General features: G+C 43.0%; 1 protein-coding gene across 2 annotated transcripts in view; it reads right to left on the minus strand.

Moving 5' to 3' along the window:
- npas1 (neuronal PAS domain protein 1) overlaps positions 1-2352 on the minus strand; it is a 50551-nt gene extending 48199 nt beyond the window's left edge. For both annotated transcript variants that reach the window (XM_086126236.1, XM_086126235.1), the window contains exon 1: positions 2252-2352. The gene's annotated coding sequence lies outside the window, so the exon portion shown is untranslated. The remainder of the gene's footprint in view (positions 1-2251) is intronic.
- Positions 2353-19332: the final 16980 nt, after the last annotated feature.

Raw genomic sequence — 19332 nt, forward strand, 5'->3', positions numbered from 1 at the left:
TTTGTTGTTGTTTTGTTTTAGTTTTTTTGCCGCCATAAAAACGTGCCAGTGATGGCAAAGGGGAAAAGTTGACGATCGAACTGGGAATTGATTATGGGGAAACTATAAGAATTGAGGCAGACTAGATGGAAGCAATCAGGCGTGGAGCTCCCTGGAACAAAACCACGGACACACACACACGCGCGCGCGCACACACACAAAACATTTTGAAACGATCATGTCGTTAGAGGCGTCGTCTCCACAAAATGAAAGAGTATCTATCATGCATCCAGAGAACTTGTCTCCCTCCACACTTGGAGTCATCTCAGATACCGTTTTATAGTCAGGTTATCCTCTTTTGGAGAGCAACGTAGTTCAAATGTCCGTTGTGGACCATAGTCTCCATGAATGGAGAAACTAACGTGTTTGTGTTATGATGTCTAATTGTTAAAAATAGTAAACGTCTTATAAGCACTTGTCAAAATGTTATTTAAATGCTGCCCGCACAGTTGAAAATGTTTCCAATGGTTTGACCTTGAAACACCCTCTTTCCATTTTTCATCAGTCCCTGTCAGAAATTACGTATCAGAGACTGGATTGGGCCGCGATTGGCTGGCAACCGGTTCAGGGTGTCCCCCGCCTACTGCCCGAAGACGGCCGGGCCAATTTACGGGGTTTCCTTGGAATTCTCATCAAATATGAACTGCATTTATTTCTCGCATTGCTTTTTCTCCATGAATTCACGCGGTGTGGTGATTAGTTATGCTCAAAAGAGCTTTTTGCTATAATGGTGGCATAGAGGATGCAAAGCTCACAGCGTGATCGTGAAAAACACACACACAGAGGTGCTGATGCGGGGAAAATGAGACTTCTCTCGACACCGCCTTGAGAAGGCGTTCAAATTCCCTTCTGCTCGTCTACCGCCAAACGATGCCGGGCAGGGTCGCACGCCTTTTGGCGGTGAACGGGACGCCTTAGATGGAATCCAGAGGAGGAAGCAGGGGCCTCATAAAAAAGGCCTAAAGGTGGGTCACAGGCAAGGCACATACATAAATATGCGTATATATATATATATATATATATATATATATATATATGTATGTACTTGCACATGTCAGGACTGAAGCGGATGGAAAGGCTCAGAGGCTCGGCGGGCCCATGCACGAAATGTGATGACGCGGGTCTGTTTCTCGTCAGGGGCGCAATCCCATTTTTATTGCCGCTCCCGGCGTCAAATGACTGCAACGTGAAAGTGAAAAGAGAAATATTCCTCTCTTTTTGGAAGATGCAAATTCCGCAGGGAACTTTTTCTGCATTCTTTTCATAAAGCAGCTTGTGATTTTGCTAGGTTGTGCGCGTATTTATGCATGGCAGCTGCCATTCAAGCAGGTGTGCCTCAAATTCAGACCTCCTTCAAGACTTGACAATTCACACGATGGAATTCGGAATTCACATGACCGAAACTGAGGAAAATTCTGAAGAAATCCTGGATGAACAGCAAATATCAGTTCTTGAGTGAAATGTGTCATCCTGCTAAGAAACAAACCAAAAAAAAAAAAAAGCTTCTTGGCACGTCCAGAGAAGAAGTTGCATGCAAACATGGAAGGAAAGCACATATGGGCTTGTTGCATACCAATCCCTCAGAGCGACGTGCGCACATAAATGCAAAAATCCTTTCCCACCTCAATGAGAGAAAAAAAGCAAGACACCGTGGGAGCGGCGACGGGACCACAAAGTGGTGTTTTGACGCTGTTTACTTTGTGCGTTCGTCAAAATCATTGTGCCAGCTCGGACCACCTGCTGCAGACTGCCTGAAGGCTCTCCACGTTCCTGAGCCACTAATCTGTGACCGATTCTGCCTCTGCAGGCGGACACGGACCCACTGCCCGGCATGCTATACATCACACATGCAAACATCCACACCGGAAGTGGCGAGCCGTAATTATCAAGGATAACCTTCACCAATCGAAAATGATCTAAAAAGGAGGAGAAGGAAGTCCAAGCGGAATGTGTGTGGAAGTAACCAGCTCAAGGGCATTTTGACTTTTCTCTTTTTTTGTTGTTGTTTTCTTAAATCAATTGAAAACAGTCACATCGTGAACATTTTGAAAGTTGCTCTTTCATAGAAAAAGTTTTCAAGGAAAATCAAAAATTACGACATTTCCACTGTTTGATCCAAGTTACATGTGCGCATAGACAGCCAATAGAAAGCGTGTCGAAACCAAGCAAGCGTGCTTGCGTGCGCGCGATTCAATTTGCATTATCTACTCACCTGACGGGCATGTCCAGCTTTGGATGTGCTGCTTGTGATCTGATCCACTTTTGTCTCCCTCACTTCCTCTTCTCCGGTGCCCCAGCCCTGCCCTGTCCTGGGTGCTCCCCAACCCACCCCACCACCACGTCGATCCTAAACACAACAGACAAACACTCTGTTTGTGCGTGTGTGTATGTGTGTGTGTGTGTATGTGTGGCGTCCAATGGGCTCGGGACCGGGGCAGCGTCTGTCCTGAGCCTCCCTCTTTCACTTTCACAGAAGCAAAGCCGGAAACATTGTGGACTCCAAGTGTGCGTGTTGTGTTGTGTGTGCGTGTTGTATTGTGCGTGTGTGTGTGTATGAGCTAGCTGATGTACCTCTCCTCGCCTCTTAGACTCACTTCACTAACACTCTGCTCCGCTGCCTCCAGGAGATGGACTCGGATTAGGACACAGCCAGTGTGAGAATCTCTTCAACCCTCTCTCTCTCTCTCTCCCTCCCTCTTTCTCGCTCTCTCCTCGTCCCCGTCTCTCGATCAAGCCCTCTCCTCTCGCCGAAGCTTCCTCCAGGGAAAGCTGTGCACACACCAGTTGTCTCTGCCTTCAGCTGCTCCCTTCTCCCTCTCTCGCTGTCTCAGTCCCTAGTACATATAAAAGGCATGCTTGTTCAGCCCCTCGCCTCAGTCTCTTCCTGGCGCTCTCTCGCTCTCCGCCTGCCGCGTGCTTTTTCGTTTATCCCCCACCTTCCTCGTCCCCCCCCCCGCACACCCCAACCAACCAAGCAACCAAGCAAGCCAGCCAGCTACCTCGCTCGCTCGCTCCCTCCCTCCCTCCACACTTTTTCTTTCTCACTGTCAAAGTTGCCTTTCAAATGCTGATGAGCAGCCGGAGCGAAAGAATGAAGGAGAGGAAGGGCGACGGAGGAGTGAACCACTCAAACAAGTGGGGAGATTCCGTCACCCCCCCCCCAAAGAAAAAAAAGATGTGAACCGTCCTGTCCCGGCTTCAGTGGCCACAACATTAGGTACACCTACAGGAGATCGTGAAACACGTTTGAAAATGCCTTTCGATCAGTTTTTTTCATTGACACACTCAATTTCGATTGGTTTACTGTTACATGTGTTTATTGGTTTTAGCACGGTGAAATAGTGGTTAGGAGATGTTCCTCATAGTTCTTCGGCAGGGTTATAATTCTTTGGGAATGGTCATGAACGTTTCTTTTTGCTTTTGTTGTTAAATTTGAATTCGTTTTACTGACTTTTTCAAGAATGTTTGTCAGTCCTGACTAAGGCTTTTGGTATTCGGATATCCCACTGAAAATTCGAATCAAATAATCGAGTATTCGGATACAAACACATATTTTCTGCTGGTTAAAGATACGGAAGCCAAAAAAAAAAAAAACCACCCCACATTTCCAATTAATAATAAACAGCCAACTGGTTTCCATTTTGAGAAAATGAACATTTTATACATAGATTTAAACATGTGCATAGCTGTACGCTAATTTCTTGTCTTGAAACATACTGCAGATAAATCTTTTTCCATTGATTTTGGTCAATGTGATGAAGTGATATCAGAAGAACAGTCGTAATATTGTCGGCTAAAACAACACACTTCAGTAAGCCTGGCTCATTAAAAAGTGATCGGAATGAAGGGCAACGGTGTCACTCTGTCAGCATCAAAGGGTGCAGAGTCCTTTCGGTCTATTAACATGAATGCTACCAGCCCTGCTAACACTGCTAGCACATCTACCGCATGTAGCGCAGCCAGTGCCGCTCGCGCTGCTCGGGCCGCTAATGCCGTACAATACATGCCGTGTTTGTGTAATTCATTTTCTTTCTTTCTTTCTTTCTTTATTTTTAGCACCATCAATTAGCAATTGAACATTATATCAGGATAACGTTGCATTTTTTCGTCAGACGCAACAATTTGCAACAGCAATTAACGACAAACAGTCTGGAAAATGAGTCGAGTACGCCATTACGTCGCAAAATGCTTCCAGGAACAACTTTAAAATAAAAGTGTAACTAGACATTGCTGTTCATACATTCATGGTAACTCAGGTTTATTTGATTTGAAGTTGGACTTGTTACCGCGTTGGCGGCATGTTACTGTCATGTATAGCATGAACAATTGTTGCTGCGGTTAGCTTGACTTCTTTACATGTAAATAAGTGGGTATTCAAGGAAGAAAATAATGCTTCAATCATTTTTTTGAACCGTGGTACTCGAATTACCAAGGACCCATTTTATCAAAAAATAAATAAATCTTTTTGGTTTAGTCTCTGTTGTCTTTAGTTTTAGTTTTATTTTTAATAGTATTGGTAAGATGTAAGGTAAGATGTAATGTAAGATAAAAATAGCTCCTTATGAATTGTGTAATAAAGTAAGGTAAACCTGAGTTCCGAAACAATTTTTTGACCTAACAGCAGAAGCTCATGTATGATATTAATTGACAAAGACAAAAACAAAAGGACATTTTTGCGATAGTTTTATTTTTATAAATTTAAGCTATAGATTCAGTTTTCTTTTTGTTTTTTAATGCAGTTTTGTTTTTATTTTATTAGCGAATTTTTTTTTTCAATTTGAGTTCTAGTGACTTCGTTAGTTTCGGTTAACAATAATAACCTTGGGCGGTTTGATTCGGGACTCCTTCCATACTTGTGTGGACATCCTCCCTCATTCCCCAAAACATGCTTTGTTAGGTTCATTGAATACTCCAAACTATCCATCAGTGTGAATGTGAGTATGAGTGGTTGCTTGACTATATGTGGCCTTTGATTAGCTGGCGACCAGGTCAGGGCTTGCGCCACCTCTCGCCCAAAGTCATGTGAGATAGAATCGAACGCACATAATGAGGAAAAGTGGAAGAGAAAATGAATGGATGTTTACTATCAAAGTTTGCTGAGGGGAAAGAAGTGCACTGAATCATACTGAGAGCTGTTCCTAATGTTTTGATCCTCTCGTAGAGCTAAATAAAATATTAAACAGCTGTCACTATGATGGAGTGCAGTTCTGCACGACTAGAAGCACAATCATAAACATATTGTTGCATTCATTTAATTGATTAATTAAGGTTAGACCTTTAGTGACTTCTGCATAATAAGAACAGTGACGAGGGTAATTAATTTTAAAAAAAATCATAAATAAGAATAAGAAGGGAAAATAAGACAGAATCAGTAAAGACAATGAGAAATGAAAACATCCTAATTAATAAACAAATAAAAGCAGAAAAAATATTTATCTGATATGTCATTATTAAAATTATTATTAAAACTATTTGGGGTGATTTAGAAACCTTACTGAAGTAAAAATGTCCGTATAATGTATTTCACTGAGTGCCTTATAAAATAGTCTGCTTACATGTAAAACGGGGATTTATGGGCTAGTGATCCTTTAATGCAGTAGCCTCTTTGAAACAGAATAAATAAGCGGATTTTGCTCAGTGTGAAAACGTGGGCCGCCATAGTGGTTAGCTAGTCTGCCTCACAGTCAGGAGATCTTGGTTTGAATCTCCTTTGGAATTTCTCTGTGTGGCACAATTGGGTAAGTGAATGGCATTTATTATCTTTTATGATTTTTTTTTCTTTCATGAAAGATTTGACAGATGTTTGGACTAAACCACGACTGCACTAAACTTGTAGTGGTAACCATTGGTGGCTAATCATAAAACGTTAGATCACTCTGCTGCAAAATGTCCAAATGGATTCAGCCCACTCGGGTAATCTGTGGCGTGAGTGTCCTCAATTTTCATAACGTGGGGATTTCCATGATTTCAAATCCAATTATCCAACAATATGTTGTGTATATGTAATAATATCATGTGGCAATTGTAAATTTTGTATGGTTTTGTAATCGTAACAGCCCTCTGAGAAAAAAAAAAGCTAAATGTGGCCCGTGACATAAATGAGCTTGAGACCCCTACTCTAAATTGTGCAAAAGGGGTGACTGTTACTTTGATGTGTTGTTTTGTCTATATGTGCTGGCAACCTCTCCAGGGTGTAGTCTGGCTCTCGACTCAAGTCAGGTGGGAAAAACTCCAACTCACCTGTGACTCGAAAGAGCACAAGTGCGAGAGAGAACAAATGGATGGGAAATCTGTGCTTTAATCACTGCAAGTGATTCCAAGTGAATGTTCCTCGTCTCTCGGAACACTAGACAGGAAATCAAAACAGAATAAGTATTGCAGAAAAATGCTGAAACTGATTTTAAAAACACTTTCATTAAAACGAGATTAATAGGCTAGCGACTGTAAAAGTTGCCACTTGTGAAAATAAACCTTGAGATGCTTTGTGCGATAAGAGCAGGGCATTTCATTAGGTACACTTGTACACCAATCTAGCTGAATTTTTCATAAAGCTTATAGGCACCGTCTGCCAAGTACTTTTCCCTAATGACGACTGCATAAACAGTAGTGGTATTTCTCTGAACAGCACAGACGCACACACACACAGAGAGAGAGAGAGACACACACACACACACACACACACAGACGCAGTAGCAGTTTTGGAGCCTTTTAAATATAGCGATAGAAATCATAATATTTGACATATTGTACAGAAAATAGCAGAAGCAAGGGCATCAGTTGACATTGTGGCACATATAGTATATATCAACACAAAAACAAATAAAGATGGACTGGTGTTTACATGTGAAAGATGAAGCATGAAACGTCAACCTTAATGACTCTGAACCTTCACGAGGAATATTTGTCTTGAGCGTTATCTTGACGCTTAAAGAAATGTTTGGCTCTACTCATGATATGATTAATGAAAACTATCAAAATAATCATATTCAAGTGATTTAAGTACTTTACCAATACAGGCAAACTGGCTAAAGTTTTGTGTTATGTATGATGTTGTAAGCCACTGTCACATCAGACACACCCTGAACATGAACAGTGCGCCTTAATAAAAGAAAAGAATGCATTGAAATAATGATTCAGTTGAAACATATTGCACTTAAAAGGTAAACAAAAAATGTACTTGGATACATTTTCGAAAACCAAACATTTCTTGACGATGAACTTGAAGTGTTCTCCAAGGGACCATGTTTTGGCCACCAATAGATTTATCGATAGTCTTGTCACATCTCACCAATAATCTTAACAAACATGTCATGGTGGACCAATGAAACTGTTCAAGCCCGCGCTCATTCTGAAGCATCGTATCCGTCATTTGCCTAACTGCTTGATTGACGAAATCTTTTACCAAAAGTGGCCGTATGCGAAGAGTGAAGCTTCGAAGGGAATAGTTGCACAGTGACGACATACTGTATGGAGTCGCAAAAGGAAGTTTCCAGGGAGGATTCCCGAGAGAATTGCACTTTTGTCCATTAAGGAATGTTTACAAACGGCCTACAGGCGATACGCTACATTGGCGGCAGTGGTGGGATTTATGCCCTGCCATTTTTAACCAGGCGAGGCAAGGCAGCTTAATTTATATCGCACATTTCAACCACAAAGGCAACTCAATGTGCTTCACACAAGCAAAGACACAACACCTAAAAAGCATTTAAACACAGCAACGAACGACATTCAGAAGCAAAGTGGAGAAAACAAATATAGATTAGTATAACAAAATTACTCAAAGAACATACACCAACAACGTTGAAACACATACACAGAAATGTCAAAAGCATTTAAAAGTGATGATAGGTTTCTAAACAACCATAGTGTAAAACTGATTTCAAAAGATCTTGATCAAAAGTATGGGAGAAAAACGTTTTTCAAGCATTTACACTTGGGCTGACTTCACTTCTGTGGGCATCTTATTCCATTTGTGTGCAGCAGAACAGCTAAATGCTGCTTCACCATGTTTGCTTTGAACTTTGCGCTCAACTAATTAATCCAAGTCTGCAGACCTCAGAGCACTGCTTTGGGTTTTTATATTTAATCAGCATTTTTAAAATTCTATTCAGGACCCAAAACCATTCAGCCGTCATTTGTGCCACGGCGTGGATGCTCTGACGAAAAAATAAATAAAAAGAGTGTCTTCGGTGTTTGTATGAGTGTGAATGGTCATTTGCCCTCTATATGTGTGCCGCGATTGACAGGTGGCTTGCGCTTTGACCTTTACAATTCCCACATAGTTGGTGATTAAAATGGCTGCTAAATCAAGAGTCAAGTCCAAGAACGATGAGTATGAGGACTCACTATATAAGCAACTCAAAATGGATGAGTATTGATGCCAGACTGTGCGCGTAAACAGCCCATGCATGTCTACGTGAACAAATAATCACACTCAGACTCACTCAAGTATACTGTCTATACCAAAATACGGCCCCTACGCCGCGCACCGACCCACCCCTCCCCCGCCCGCTTTCCACCTCTCCTCTGTTCGTTCCCCTTGCCCTCAAACGCTACTCAGAATATTGATACATCACCCCCGCCTCGTCTTCCTTTCCTCCCTCTCTCCCTGTCTCTCCTTCTCTCCCTCCATCACTCACTTTCTCCGCTGAATACTGATAGGCTGTCTAGTCCGTGGTCTGAGTTTCAAATCTCTCCCTCCCTCGCGCTCGCTCCCGTCTCTGCGGCTGGAAAAAGCGGCGGCATAAAGGAGCAAATAGCACACAAGTCAGAGCAGGGAGGTAGACATAAATTCACTTAAGTACCATTTCAGATTATGTCAAGCCAAAAAAAGAGCGGGGGGGGGGGAGTTGAGGGGAGTAGAGGAAGGCAAGGGGGGATGGGGAGGGAGGGGGGGCATGAGAAGAAAAGTGCTGCTTTGATTGGCCTGCAGCGGAAACTGGCCTGAGTGGTCCGGCTGCACAGTGGCGAGCGGGCGGGCCGGTGACAAAAGGGAAAAGACGTGTGAAAAGTTCAGGCAAATGAAGACGCATTCAGGGGGGTTTGTACGACAACCTCCCTCCCACCTCATTGTGGGACTTGTCAGCCACGGCCGGCGCAGGCAGGAGGGGGGGAGTGAATGAGGTTGTCAATGAGCCCCCCCCCCCTCCTCCCCAAACACAGGCGCACACACACACATTGGCACACACCTTACACCACAGCAACAAAACAGACTGACATGTTGCTTTTCTCACAGAAGGCGCAAAGCTTTTCAGAACTGTTTGTGTTTATGTACGGTATATGTGCCTGGGTGCATGTGTGTGTGTGTGTGCAGTCTCGTTCTGTCTGCATTCGCAGTACACAGACACTCAGAGAGAGTGTCTGTGCATGTTTGTCCTCCAAGTCTTCCCCATTTGTCCTTGAAGCAGACTTGAGGGGAATATGTGTCTTTCCAATAGAGAGAAAGTGTGTGTGCGTGTGTGTGTGTGTGTGTGTGTGTGTGTGTGTTTGTTCAGCGGGGTCACTAACTTGAGCAAACGAGCACTTGTCGCTCCAACAGGGGGCAGGCTGTGACAAGCAAGTTGGAGTTTCCACTGCTGCCAGGAACAAGGACATGTGGAATATTGGTTGAGCAGACAGCCTGCATTCCCCACTATGTTTGGAATGTGATCTAATAATATCCATCCATCCATTTTCTGTTTCGCTTTATCCTCAAAAGGGTTGCGGGGGTGCTGGAGCCTATCCCAGCTGTCTTCGGGCAGTAGGCGGGGGACACCCTGAACCGGCTGCCAGCCAATCGCAGGGCACACAGAGACGAACAACCATCCACGTTCACACTCACACCTAGGGGCAATTGAGAGTGTTCAACCAGCCTGCCATGCATGTTTTTGGAATGTGGGAGGACACCGGAGTACCCGGAGAAAACCCACGCAGGCCCGGGGAGAACACGCAAACTCCACACAGGGAGGCCGGAGCTAGAATTGAACCTGGGACCTTAGTACTGTGAGGTCAACACGCTAACGCTCTTTTCATCTCATTACATTACCCCCCCCCCCCCCAAAAAAAACAACTACAGACTTCAATTATGAAAGGAACGAATCTGTGATGCGACACGCAAGCTCACAAAGCGCAAATTCAAATGACACCCAAAAAAGAAAAAAAAATCACGTGGCACATAGATTACCGAAGTAAATATTTTCCGATGTATAGTAGCTCAGAAGGGAGGAGGTAGAACTATTTGGAGACGTCAACAAAAAAATGATGTAACATCAGTGGGGTTGGGGGAATGTGGAGGATTTGCGGACGGTTCCTGAGTGCACTTGGTTCATAGGTCAGCATCCAATCAAGTTTTGTGTGACAAAACTTTAAGAAATCAAGCCTTTTGTTGATATCACTGGAACAAAACCGTGAATGCCCTCAAAATTCTGGCGTGGCCACAGCAAAATCTACTGGAATTTATTTTGTCTCCACATATCCTACATCATATTTTATACTGTTCGAAGAATTCATTTCCAACTCCACACCTCAATGCATCTGAGCCTCTGTTTACACTCGTCGGTGGTGCTGTTTTAGTTTGTAACCAAGTTCAAATGGGTTGTCTGTGCATGAATAACAGCGTCCATGAACTGAGCTATTTACAGTTTTGAACTGTTCTTATTCTTGATGGGAAAAAAGAGAGGCACCTATTGAGTGAGGGTGGACCACACACACACACACACACACATTTGAGGATAAACAAAGTCTTTACAGTTTTCCAAATGGTGAATGAGGGAAAAAATTGAATAAAGTTGAGTTGAATTGACAAAAACATCACTAAATAAAATGCAAAGAATCAGTTTGTGCACCATGATTTCACCAGGGGACAGTATCACGTGTATATAATAGTAACAAAGAAGATGGTTAAAACTGCAGTAAGCTGCTGTAATTCATGTCATCTTTTCATTTGATTATGCCTGTGAGTATTATTTTGTCTGCTGTCTGTCTACTTGTGTTGCATCACCATTTTGTTATAATAACACTGCAACATCGATGCTAATTTTCTTAGCCCGTCAACAGTGTTTTGTATTTTGTCTTAGCATTAAGGTAGAGGACTTTTGTAAGACAAAGTTATGTAGTCTGGTTAAATACGTACCGTGTAATTGAGCGCGTTCGAAAATTCACTCTGAAGCCTGCATATTACTCTGCGAGCGGGTATGTTCGTAATGGCAGAGTGCGCTCTGCTGTCATTGATTTCTGAACGCAGTGTCCCTCAGTCAGATCGTGCACATTTTTTTTTATCACAAACCAAGACCAAAAAAAAAAAAAAAAAATCATCTTCTCTGTGTTACATCATGTTCTGAAAGCAACATTGTATGACCATTTCAGTGTGAGTTTGTACAAACACGGCACGCAGCATTGAACTGTAATGTTAGCATGAATGCTAGCGCTAATATCCTATAGCTGAGCGTAAATGCAGTTTTTGTGGGGCATCCCTAAGGTAATGAGATATATCATTCTTCTGAAATCATCATCAGAGACGTGTTCTTATTAAATCATCATCAGTGATGCTCTAACTTTCAAAAGGCGTTGAAAAAGGGAAAAACAAATTGCATGCAGACGGCGGCGGCTCCGCCATTGATGTCGTCTCTCCTCTCGTTTATTAAAATCTATATTCCTCGATTTAGCGGGGAAAGAAACAAGAGAACAAGCTCCGTTGTCGTCACTTGATAATATTCTTATTTAGAATAACATTGTTTGATCCTGACTGCAGACGCACACGTTCGCGGCGAGTACAAAAGGTTCTTTTAATGATGCCGTAAGAGGAGATAATATTCTAAATGTATCAGACAATTCTTTGAGGGCGCATGGCCATTAAAGAGCCATTTTGCTGTCTGTTGAATATGCTCCTCCATATTTCATTCAGATGCATATCTGCGTTTCACACTGTCTGCCTGCTCCGTTATTCTCTATTCAGAAGTGACCCAATGCTCCCTGCCATACAATCCTTCACCTTCCTGGCTTAGAAGTAATTACCACTTTAATTTGCTGCCTGCTTTTGTGCACGTGTATCTATATCTGTGTGTGTGCGTGTGTGCGTGCGTGCGTGCGTCTTTCTGGATACTAAGGGCAAGGAAATGCATGGATTCATCACCTCAACCGTGTGGGTGGGATTTGAACAGCTTTACAATAATTGATAAGCAAAAATTTACATTTAAATATCGCGTGGCAACAATAATGCTAATCGATCTACCTCAGTCTTTTTTTTTTTTTTAAAGATGGTTTGCAACTTTTCATTGCGTGTTATTCAGTCGTATGGTTTATGTAATGTCATAACTACTCATAAACATAAATAATCAGCTCAAAAGATCGAACCTACAATCTCATTTGGGGTCATTTACAATCAATATTCACTGAATAACAAAAACAGAGGTGGGTTAGAGTGGACAAAAACTGTAAAAAGAGAATAACAGAGCTCAAGTTAAGGTAAAAAGAAGGCCTCCAAATAATTACTTGATCATAAATAAATATTCATTGAAAAAAAAAACTACCCAAGTACTGAATAACAACTGGTAATTTCAGATGTTTATTTTTATTTAATTTTTTTTTTCAACAGAGCAAACAATAAATATAAAATATTTGGGGGAAAATTTGTCCTACAAGGACTCTGCAACTAAAACTATAAATAAAATAAAGCGTATGCACAGCCAAAGCACGTAAAGAACAAGAGAAATATCTGCAACGTGCCATCTCAAATTGGACAGTTCGAGTTTCTGCGGGCTGAAATGATGAACACAAGTGATTACGTTTGATTGGTGAGCGGTGCCCGAGCAGGAAGTCAAGGCACACGCCACCCCAAAAAATAACAACATAATAATAATAAGCAAGCAAGCAAACAATGAATTAATCGAAACAAATAAAAGTAGCAAACTGAATGCAGTTCAGTGCGATAGGCTAAAAGTTGAGTTTCATCTGAACATTTCTGTGGCATTTTATTCGAGTCATGACTCTGTTCTGTCTGGATTTCCGTTTCAGCTGGAGTGGTGGGCGGTTGCTTCCAGCGGCGCACCTGTCGCGCATCTCAATTTGCCAAGAAAGGACAACCGATTGTCGGATTATTTCCCATCTCGTTCATGTCTCAAGTGTTGCATTTTAAGATGTTCTCTCTTGTTCGTATTTTCTCGCCTAGTTTCTCCCTTGGCGGAGTATTTTTGTTGTTTCGGTTTATTTTTTTTTGTCTTTCGCAGTTTGGCTTTACTTCTGTCTTTTCATGACAAGCTATTTACGTTTATATTACCCTTGCCTTTTGCAAGCGTTTTTGGTTTGACTCGTTTTCCTGGTTTTTTTTGTTTGTTTGTTTGTTTTGTCGCCAGCGTCATCTTTGTCGGTCTTGCAAAATTTTGTATCAATAAACTATTTTTGTTCAAAGCCTTCTGAGTTCACACTTTTGAGAGTCCAACTCTTTTCCGGACCATTTCGCAAGTGTTACAATTCCGAAAGTTACTTTAGCACAGGGGTGCCCATTACGTCGATCCTGATCTACCGGTAGATCTAAAACAGGTCCCAAGTAGATCCGAAGAGTGTCGAGGAGAAAAAAACCAAAAAACAACCATTTGTGTGTCTTTGTACATGTTAGTAATATATTTTTTTGTGTTAATGTACACTGCACCATAATCATCCTATCAGTCTCCTTTTCACAAAATAAATATTTAAAAAATAAAATAAAGCAGGTAAATCTTGAATTTATGGTGGCGCGTGATGACGTCACCGGAAGTTGTTTGCGCTCAGCAGTCTGCAATTGTAGCTTGTGATCAGAGCTGTTGCGATCTATCTTTTACCGACATTATTCTCATTCAGAGTTTGCTTAGTGTACAATTCACACGAGGGCACGGGCAAAGAATAGGAACCTAGGAGGGCCCAGGGAAGCACTTTAAGACGGTACGTGTGAGCTACGACAGTTAACAGGCTGCAAAAGTGCATCGCCTGCCTCAGTTTCAGGCTGTTTCTCATCATGGCGCGTGTGTGTGTGTGTGTGTGTGTGTGTGTGTGTGTGTGTGTGTGTGTGTGTGTGTGTGTGTGTGTGTGTGTGTGTGTGTGTGTGTGTGTGTGCGTGTGTGTGTGCGCGCGCGTGCCGGTAAGGGTAGATCCCGTGAGGTTAGTTCAGGGGTGGGCAAACTTTTTGGCTCGGGTGCCACATTGATTTCTAAATTTGACAGGTGGGCCGGGTCAGCACAAGATACGGTTCATATAAAAAACTGTATATGTTGACAGTCCATACCAAACATCAACAGAACAAAAGCATTAAAGTGTTACCTTTTTTTTTTTTTTTGAATGAGAACAGTGAAACAACTGTGGTATATGTCCTGTATGAACGTCCAAGTATGTTAACAACATACATGTGTGACAACACAAGCAACAAAGTGAAACAATATATTGCCCCAAAACTGCAGCATACAGTACAGGTAGGTGACAAAATATAACAAAGTTAGGACTATTTGCTACAAAATGACACGAGTAAAAGACCTGGTGGTTTCTTTCCACTCACTCACTGTCTCGAACTTGACCTCTCCTCGATCACCACACAAGACAGCGTTGCTCAGCTGATGTCGTGCAATGAATTTTTGATGCCAGCCACGGGACGCTTCGAAGTCTTTGATGCCCATAGTTGGTGTTATGGAATTCGCTTTCTCTCTTATTAGCGGTCCAGTTTGTGGAAAGTTTTGAGCACGATAACAGTCAAGCCATACCAGGAAACGTGTATTTACTCGACTGTCCGTCGAGCCGCAAGCAATTCACTCTGAGCATGGAAATAGCCAGAATCGGACTGAGCAAGAATCGCTTCCTCGTTTTTCAAAGTCTCGTAGATTTGAGACTCCAAACATCTCCTGAATGTTTCGTACTTTGTAACCTGCTTCGTTTAATGAGATACACTTCACTTTCTCTTCCGCGGCCATGACTGTTCCTCTTTGTTTGGATGCCATGATCTACAGGACGTAAAAATGTTCGCAATTCCAGTAAAACTCACTGCAATAAAGAGTCACTTCCTGTCGCTGTTTTGGATCCAATGATAGAAATAGCGGCGCGGACAGCCAGACACACTTATTCCGTCGTATCGAGCGGGAGTTGCTTGAGTTGGCGCTACTGCGGGCTTCCGTGTCGTCTCCACCTCCCTCCCTGTGCTCTGCAACTTCAAGTAACTATGCCACCTGGCGTTGAAATGCCTGTCATTACAAGTCCAAATTAAATGAATGCAATCATTTACATCGAACCTTAATTGTGTACCAACCTTCGGCGGGCCGGATTAAAAAGACCAACGGGCCGGATCCGGCCCGCGGGCCGTAGTTTGCGCACTACTGGGTTAGTTGATCGAAAAATAGATCTTCGGTCCAAAAAGTTTGGGCACCCCTGCTTTAGCAAATGTAATGGCGTAAATGTGGTGCATTACTCGCCACCTCCGAATAGAAACATAAAACCTTGAAATAAAATACATCGTACTTCCCAGAGATGCTGATTTATTCATGGATCAAAGCCGCCCTCTTTCTTTGCTCCAACCTGTAAGCTTGCTGGAGCTCTAATAGGACCTGCTCTGAAAGTGCTGAATAAATAAGTAACATCCATCCATCCATCCATTTTCCGAACCGCTTGATCCTCACTCGGGTCGCGGGGGGTGCTGGAGCCTATCCCAGCTGTCTTCGGGCAGTAGGCGGGGGACACCCTGAATCGGTTGCCAGCCAATCGCAGGGCACACAGAGACGAACAACCATCCACGCTCACATTCACACCTAGGGACAATTTAGAGCGTTCAATCAGCCTGCCATGCATGTTTTTGGAATGTGGGAGGAAACCGGAGTACCCGGAGAAAACCCACGCAGGCCTGGGGAGAACATGCAAACTCCACACAGGGAGGCCGGAGCTGGAATTGAACCCGGTACCTCTGCACTGTGAAGTCGACGTGCTAACCACTGGACTACCGGGCCGCCTTAAATAAGTAACATTTTTCTTGAAAATGTATTTATCATCATGTCCGATATTTCGTCCCCCCTTCAAGAACTTGCGAACACACCAAGCCGATGACTGTTGGCGTTGAATTTTGATGTACACACCGTTAAGGTGAGACCATTTAGCTCGACCAATCAGAGGAGTTCTCTATTTAGCACAACCAATAAGACGACGGAAAATGCCGACGTCACCTTGAGCCGCTGTTTGGAGAATCTGGATTCTGATTTGTCAGAAAACAAAACAAACAAACCAAAAAAATAATAATTTCTTATTATTATTGCGTATGTGTCATGGGGCCACCATTCTCGGCACTGAGGGCCACGGGCAGATTCTATTGACATGGCAACACATAGAAGCCGAGTTCGGATTGGATCCCCCCAAAATAAATAAATAACACTACTGGAAGCTCAGCAGATAAGACACACAATGAATTGAAGCTAATAGACTGCTGGAAAGGTGGAAAAAGAGGTCAGTGCTTTTGATGTTTAGGTCAGCAGAGGAGGCCTGGAAGGACCTCACCGCACAACATTGAGTATAGATTAGTTTGAACAACAACAACAAAAATATCGAACTGTTACACTGCGTAAAATACAGACACAACTTCCACCAAGCCAATTCGAAAGACTAATGAAATGTCTTAATTGAATCATATTGTGCTTATAATTTTGATGGGTTGTTTTGATGATTTAAGTGACAATATTTGATTTAGCCTTGACCTTAGGGAATGACAAAATGAGATTTTTTTTTCCTACTGCAACAAATTTCCGCCATTTCAATTATTGACGTGACTATTACGAAAAATGAACTGATGAATCTACATAATATAATTATATTTCCTGTACGATTACCTTTCCTCACTGACCGACTGGAGAAATCACATGGTATTAAAGCCTTTTTAATTTGAATAATAGGATTCCTTTTGTTGCACGGAGGGAAATGTGTTTGATTAATTCGATGAGCAGGTTAACGGTAAATGTAAGTCGAATGTATTTCGTGTGAAGGTACATAAAAAGTGTATGCGAAGGGAGGTGTGCGTGTTGCATGTATAGTGCATCCTTGAATGATACACTCACGCACAGACAGATAGTACAATTAACATGCATGTCGCTGTCTAATATGCGATATTACTTTAACTTTTGTCTCCAAATTTGCAAATGTATTCCCAAATAGCAATGCAAATGAGTGCTTATATGAGAGTGTGTGTACTATATTATTTGTTGTACTTAGTGCGTGTGCGACTGCGTGTGTGTTTATGTCTAGCCTCCCATTGGTCCAATTATTCCACAACCAAAGCTCGTCTGCTTCCCTGCATCCTTTAGCAAAAAAAGAAAAAAAACAGACAAGAAAACCCTCACCCGACTCACCCCTGCAGTCCCAACGGTGGGACACCCCCCACTTCCATCACCCACTTAAGCCAGATCACAATACACACCGTTGCGCCCCCCCCCATTCCCAAACCCTTCCTTAGACCTCCACTGTCTCTCCCGCTCCCTGCGTCCCCCCTCACACCTCCAAATTGTCTCCATTGTTCCCACTTTGTCGCTCACCTCCCTTCATCGTGTCTTTTCCCTCCTTCATTTGCCCCCTAAACTCATCCTTCGCCGCCCCCCCCCCCTTTTTTTTTCCCATTCTTCCCACTATACCCCCACCTGCCCTTCCCAGTCCCAGGTGAGCTGACGACACAAGGAGAGCCAAAACACCCGGTGAATATTAATGGTTTGATCTGAATATTAATAAACTATGCATCTTAATGATCTTTAAAAAAAACAAAAAAAAACAAAGAGCTTCAATAAAACGCGATACTGCTGGGACACACACACGCACACACACACACACACACACACACACAGGCGCATATGCACACACTCCGATAGACACGATGCGTCGCGCATTGTGCAGCATAGTTAAAACGAGGCCTTATCCTCCGACCCGCTGTTTAAATGCCGAGCGTCGCGTTGAAGACAAATGCCTTCTCTTCTCCTCCTCCTGCTCGCCAAATGAAGACGCTTCTCCTTTCCCACGTCCTTCTCCTCTATCTCATCCTGTTGCTCTCTTCACTTTCTTTTTATCTTCTTCTGCTCGTTTAGTTCAGCCAGCTCCCGTCGCCTTGTTTCACCTCCCTTCCTCTTTACTCGCTCCCCACCCCTCAGTATTTTTTTGAACGCCCCCCCAACAAACTATCTCACCCCCTTTCCTGCTGTATATTACCCCATCTCTCGCACCCGCTCCCATCCTCACCTACTCGATATTCCAGCCTTGTTCTCCTGCAGTCTCCAACACAACTTTCTGACCCACTTCCTCTCTCGTCCCTGGCCTCCTGATCAAAGCCTGCAGGACGGCATCGCCTTGGGCAGAGGAGAGGGAGAACGTGAGCTGGGTGGGGAGGCGGCGAGGTGGATTTTGGAAGGGGAGGGTGGATGAAGGGATCCGAGTTGAGAGGAGAAGAGGAAGAGACAGATAGAGAAGGGATAGAGACGCAACCCGAAGATCACAAAGCTCGGGAAAGAGGAGCCAGGTGCCCTCTCAAGCACAAGGACAAAAGCTCTTCATCGCTGATCTCACATGCACACACACACACACACACACACACACACACACTGACATTAAGGTGGTGTAATAAGGAAAAATAAGGATAGTGTCTTTTTATTTTTATTTACTCTCTGGCAAAAATAAAAATAAAAAAATTGTATATATATATACACACACACACACACACATACATACACATTCACACATATAATTTTGGAGGAGGGGGGACTGTAAATTCAACAGGATGCTTCCTAAATTACACTTTCAGATTACGTGTCGTGTCGTCCCGTCTTGTTTTGTTTTGCATTCAGGCGCTCCACGTGAGCACAGCTGAAAACGTGTGAATCTGCATCTCAGCAAGTGTCAGTCAGGGTGTTACAAACTCCCCATCAATAAGAGGGAATGTGATTGGATGCCAACCGGTCCTGGGTGTACTTGGTCCCATGTACAACGTCAGCAGGGATTGGTGCTAAAATGTTTGGACAATAAAGTTGTTCTTGACTTGATGGATGGATGGATGGATTAAAAGAGTGAAATAATTTCAAATTTGGAGCACCATAAACATTGTCCCATTTTGGGGGTCCATTTTTTGTGACAAACACAAATCTGGCATGAGTCACAGTCCAAATCTGTGCTGGGGCAGGCTAGACTGTGTTTTGATATTTTTGAAGACACAGACAGATTAGCGTTGTTTGAAAAAACAAACAAAAAAGACAGGCATTTTGCGCTGTTGTGGGCATGAACAGAACTGACTTGATTCACCACCAGTTGAAGCAGCTGCTCTCATACCCATTAAAATAGGCTCTTTTT

Source organism: Hippocampus guttulatus, chromosome 12, assembly GCF_054856545.1.
Source record: "Hippocampus guttulatus isolate MCC_2025c chromosome 12, RoL_Hgut_1.0, whole genome shotgun sequence".
Lineage (NCBI taxonomy): Eukaryota > Metazoa > Chordata > Actinopteri > Syngnathiformes > Syngnathidae > Hippocampus > Hippocampus guttulatus.